The sequence below is a fragment of the Athene cunicularia genome, assembly GCF_003259725.1.
Source record: "Athene cunicularia isolate RWA chromosome 5 unlocalized genomic scaffold, athCun1 chr5_part1, whole genome shotgun sequence".
NCBI lineage: Eukaryota > Metazoa > Chordata > Aves > Strigiformes > Strigidae > Athene > Athene cunicularia.
Window position 1 is genome coordinate 3,501,160 of NW_020799101.1, and position 5,679 is coordinate 3,506,838.

A 5,679-nucleotide genomic window follows, 5' to 3' on the forward strand; every position below is an offset into this window, starting at 1 on the left:
ACTGGAACGGCCACCGGCCAAACAAATGTTGTGCGGCTCAGCTGGCAAGTTGTCAGCGAGCGGAGCTGGCCGCCCCGTGGGCTCCCCACGCACGACGGCCCCGGCGCAGGGTCACCGCTGTTTATCCTTTCTCAGACCCATGGGAGGCCTGGAAGGGTCAAGGCTTCAAGGACAGGGCAGCCAGCGGGGTTCCTTGGCTTTGATTTGGGGTGGTGGGGTGAAAGGACGCCCCTAAATCCATGCGGCTGGACTTGCTGAGTGCTCCTGGAAATCCAAGCTGGGCGCAGCCAAAAGCTCTGCTCCGTCTTCCTGGAGCGCTTCCCGCTCCCCTGGCTCCAGGCCAGGGTTAGTATCGCATCTGTCCCGAAACATATACATGCCAGAGGAATGCCAGATAACAAGGAGAGAAGTGTCAAACCCCGTAAGCTGGCGAGAGAAATAAATCAGGGACACATTCGTGGCATTCCCGGCAGGAATCCTGCAGGAAAAGCGGCTGCACGCCCTCCACCCCGTCCCTGTTGTGGTGGCAGGGATTTGTCACTGCTGTCCCCATCCCCTCCATCCCGCATCCCAGCCATCCTGGAAAGCAGCTCCCACCCATGCTGGGCCTGGGGATGAGCTGATTTGGCAACCTGGCTGTTCTGGCCAGTGTGGCGATGGTGGGGGCCGCATCGGGACGGGCTGTGCCCCCCCTGGGCTGCAGTCAGCTGGCCGGCTCCGGCCCTCGCAGGGAGATGCCTCGCCTGGCCACGGAAAACCATTAGAGCTTTGAGTGAGGTTCAGGCCAGCTGGACGCAGTCCGCAACCTTCGAGGAGTTCCCCGTGCCAAAGAAAAGTGGCTTTTCTTTGAAGCTGAAATACCTCCAGGCATCTCCAGGGAAATCGGGTACAGGCCGGTGAGCCCCCGGCTGGGATGTCCCTCCCATGGGGAACGTTTGGTGGCACCTAGGAGGTGGCGATGGGCAGAGGGGGCAGGAAAGGGGGGGACACACAGCCCTGCTGCCCCTTGGGGATGTTCAGGGGCTATTGAAAATACAAACCTAACCATCCTTGGTGGAGTGGAAATGTTACAGTTATAAAATGTCTTGCTGCTTCAAGGGAAAGATTCAAGGGGGATGATTTGCAAGATGCCGTGGTTGCTGTCTGGAGGAGTTTCTTTAAGACATTTATCTTCTAATGTATTTTTGAAGGGGCAAATTAACTTGGGTTTCCAAGGGAGGAGCTGCTAACCACAAGTTCCCCACGCCGGGTCCAGCCAGTGCTGCCCCGTGCCCAGGCTAAAGGGGCCCTGTGGGCCCTGAGGACTCTCTGCCACCTGGAAGTGGCAGCTGCCAGGCTTTTTTCACAGTCTTTAAGATGCTAAAAGATGCTTTTCTACCACCCCCTGAGCAAAACTGGCATCATTTAGTTGAAAAAGTAACAGCTGGGAAGAGCTGGAGTCACACCCTGGCCTCGGGAGTGGAGTCTACGCTGGCATGGAGATCCCTGCGGCTTCGGAGCATCACTGGGTGTGAGGATGGGGATGAGGATGAGGATGAAGGTGGGGATGGGGATATGGATGACAGCCTATGCTCACCCACAGCATGTGCTGGGAAAGGAGGTGCTTGCGGGGACTGATCCCTGTAATCGCTTCCATGTGCCTCGGCAGAGCCTTTAGTTTGGGGGTGGTGGTGGTGTGTGGAATTAGCCCTTCTCACAGTTTGGGCATAAAAAAAAATTAAAATCAATAGGCATTTACTTGGCGGCATTTTATGCAGAAACAGATGTGCTGAAGTTGGAGGAGGTGGAGGATGCTCTGTGGGACAGGGCTGGGGAGGGAATCCAGCTTGACCCAGAAGCCCCCACCGCAACGGCTGCTCGTTAAACTGGGCAAACCAGGACAAACCACCCAGTGCCCAGCAACCCCCCCACATCGTGCTCCTGCCAGATGTGGCTGCCAGGGTGGGCCGGCAACCCCCTGCCCTGCTGAAGGCTCGCCTTCACCCTGGGCTCCCAGCGAGGAGGAGGACGGGCGGGCAAATCCTGGGCGCTGGAGGCTGTTTCAGGCAGGAAATCCCAGCAGCCTCTTCCCAAGGCCTGGCAGCCCTGGGATTGCTGAGCCCAGATAAGGGAAGCTGCAGGAAATGTGCATCTCTCCTGGGGCAGCCGGGAAAGGAAATTTGATTCCCAGTGATTGGAGCTGGACTGGGGACTGCAGCAGAGAGCAAGCGCTCGTAGGATGCGCCGGGGCCGCTCGGCGCTTTGGGATGTAGGGCAGGGGGGTGTGGGGGTGCGGGAAGAGAGGGGCTTCTGCTGCCTCCGGCAAAGTGTCCTGTTGCCAGCCAGGTTAGTGGGTCACTGATAATTCCCTCAGAGCATTTCTCTCTGGGTTATCAGAAACCAGTCCTGCTCAAGGTTGAGCTATTTGGCAAAAAGGGCAACGAAGTGGTGTCTTAAACATCCCGCTGGTTCTGGTGGGAAAGGGCTCTCGCAGGGAAGGGGTTGTGCACATCCGAATCAGCACACGCAAGTGTTTTGGCCTTGTGTCCTCAGAAAAAGAGATGTCTGTGGGGTTTCCCGCCTCATCCTTACTGGAATCTGCTGGATAATTTCAGCCAAATCTGACAGCAGGATCTCTGAGGGTCTATAAATCCAGAGAGAAGACAGAGAGACCCTGTTAGCTGTCCCCTCGCCTGAGGAGGTGGGCAAACCCTTGGGTTTGAGCTCAACCCTTACAAGCCACCTGAGACTCCACAACAGGTACACGGCTGGGGTGAGCCCAGCTTGCCGGCGGCAGGAACAACCTCTGCGTTGTGCTGGGAGCAAAGGGGGAATCCCTGGGTGGCCGTGCCCCCGCCGTGAAGTGGCTCTGCTTCCCCTCAGGCCACGCCGAGGCATCTCTCTGGGTGGCTCCATCCACAGGCCCGTGGCTCCTGGCTGGGCTCGCTGCCTTCCCCGTGGCCGTTTCCCTTCCCGGGAGCATCCTGCCGGGTGCTGACAGTGGGGAAGCCGTCGCAGAGGGGCAGATTCCCACCAGCACAGCACCATTGCTATTTTTGGGAACGGTTCTCTTTAACTTTGGTCTCACTTCTCCTCCTCATGACTCACCACTGGGCCACCAGCCCTGAGCAGTAAGAGCACCCCCCAGACACCCAGCGATCCCAAGCCACCCGCCTGCACCCAGGGCTTGTGGCCTGGCCACGGCAGCCCGGAGGGTGCCCACCCACGCTGCAGATGATTTCCACGTGCAGGCTCCATCCCACACGCTCCAGCTGTGACCCAGTACAGATCTTTCCTCTCAGGGCACCGAACATGTTCTGGGAGAGAGGTTGTCCTTATGGAGAGCTGGGAAGATGGGGTGCTATAATACATCATAGGTGGGTCCTTAGTATGGAAGAACAAGGGTTTTTTACAGAAAGAGGAGGGGTTTTTGGCACTGAGGGACACAGCCGGAGCAAAATTGTGGGAAGGCAGCTCGGTGCATGGAAATGAGAAATAATTATGGCACTACTCTAAAAGATGAGCTGGCGAGTGCCGAGTTCTCCCAGCTGGAAAGGTACCGGAGCTCGGATCTCCCACCACCCCATGGAGCCAGAGACAGGTGGAAGCACTGCTCCTGCTTGGAAAAGCTTCCCGAGGCATCTGGAACGCCCGCCCAAAGGATTGCTCCAGAACAGAATACATTCTCCATGTAGAATGTATTTTAAGACATGAAGGTAAAGAAAACCTTGCAGTTTTTTGTTTGGTTTTTTTTTTTAATCTCTGAGGTTCTCCTCCCTCCCTTCCTTCCTCTCTCTAACTATTGCTGCAAGGCTGGTTTTGGTGCTGCAGGTGCTGGATGAGCGTGCGGAGCCCTGCGAGCCCACCGTGCTGTCGGCGTGCCGGGAGCTCAGCACAGAGCTCGCAGGGAGCTCGCCTGACGCTGACTGATTCCTGCGCACGGTTCCCCCAAGATTAGCCACGAGTTCCTTATTTGGTCCGAGCTCCAGCAGATTCCCTGGCAAGAGGGGATTTTATCTGCCTGAGAGAGCAGCCCAGATGGGTTTGTGCTGGGGCTGGAAGCATCCGCTGGGGCAGCAGGGAGGGATAAAAGAAAAATCACAGCAGAGACAAAATCAGCTCATGCTCTGTGTTTCCGGGGGGTGTTTTTTCCTGCAGCACAGAACACAGCAGGCACAGACTGCCTCTCCCCATCACCCCCTGCAGCAGGTCCAGTCCTGCCCCATCCCTATCCCCATCCCTATCCCCATCCCCATCGCCATCCCAGTGTTCTGGCCTCTGACACACACCGGGCTGAGCTGATGCAGCTTTGAGACACTTTCCCGCATGTTTATATCCTGAATCAAGAGTCCTCTGCAGAATTAGGCTTTATTTGCTGGATGGATGAAGTGCTCCTGGGATCTGCCCAGCTTCTCCCCAGCTGGGGGTGGGCAGGGAGTCCCAGGGGAGCTGGGACCCTGTGCGTTGCCCTGGGAGCACCATCAGAGATGGGGTCCAGGTCCTGATTCCCCGCTTTGCTCTTTGCCCAAACAGCCCTTCCCACAGCTCTTGCGAATCCAAGGCTCTCCCCAAAACCTCCCTGCAGCCCATCTCTCCTCGCCTGACCTCCTCGGGCCTCCAGCCTGACCCCTGCAGCACCCGAGTGCTCTGGGGTGACTAATCCCAGCAATTAGCCTCGTTGCCTCGATTATCGGCTTCCTGCCTTTGTCTCCCCCTGACAGCCTCTCCAGGCAAATATGCTTTTAGCCACATTTTCCTGGCTCTGGCTGTCCCACCAGCCTTTGTCCTACGGAGCCTCTCCGAGCTGGGTGAAGAGGTTATTCTCCCCTGACACGTGTCTCTTCCATCTGCTCATCAGTTTTTTTGGTCATCAAACTGGTGACCAAAAGAAAAATCACCCAGCAGCGCCAAGGTCACTCTGGTCTGTGGCGGCAGACAGGCCAGCTCCAACTGGAGGCAGTTAGATTCATTCTTTAAACTGAAGACTGTTGCAGACCCAAGGGCGTTACATGCTAAAAGGGATTTTAGGGCTGAGCGAGCTGGTGAAATGGGAACAGAGTGCTTGGGCTAGTCTAAAATTCAATGGGAAATAGTGAAACACATGGGCAGCACATTTGGGAGCCGCCTTCTCTGCCCAGCCCCTTCCTCTGGACGGGCTGCGCATCCGCAGGGGAGCTCTGTGGACTCACCAGGTTTCAGAGGGATGAAAGCTCTCACATATAGGCTTGACCAGCCTCCCATGCCTAAAGAAGAAAGGCAGGTTGCTTTAATTTAACTCCCCCTTTTTTTTTTTCCCTTTCTGTTTTCATTGTTTTTTCACTTCAGGATCCATCTCCCCTTCAAGTGAGCTTCAAAACCTCCCAGGATTTTTCCCCACGGAGGTACGGGCTGCTCTGCAGTGGGTCTAACCCTGCTCAGGGCTGTCTCACTTTGTGTGGGTTTCTTGGGTGCTTTCACCCCGACATGGGTCCCTTTTCACCCAGGACGTGGGTTCTTTCCCCACAGCAGCGGGGGTACTCCTTTGGGCCATCCCCTCCCGGGGGAAGAGGCCCTGCCATCACATGATCACGCACCCACGGACCCAGGGCAGCGCACACACATACACCCACACCACGACCGCCACACGAACGCCAGGCCCTGTCCTTCCTTCCTTCCTTCCTTCCTTCCTTCCTTCCTTCCTTCCTTCCTTCCTTCCTTCCT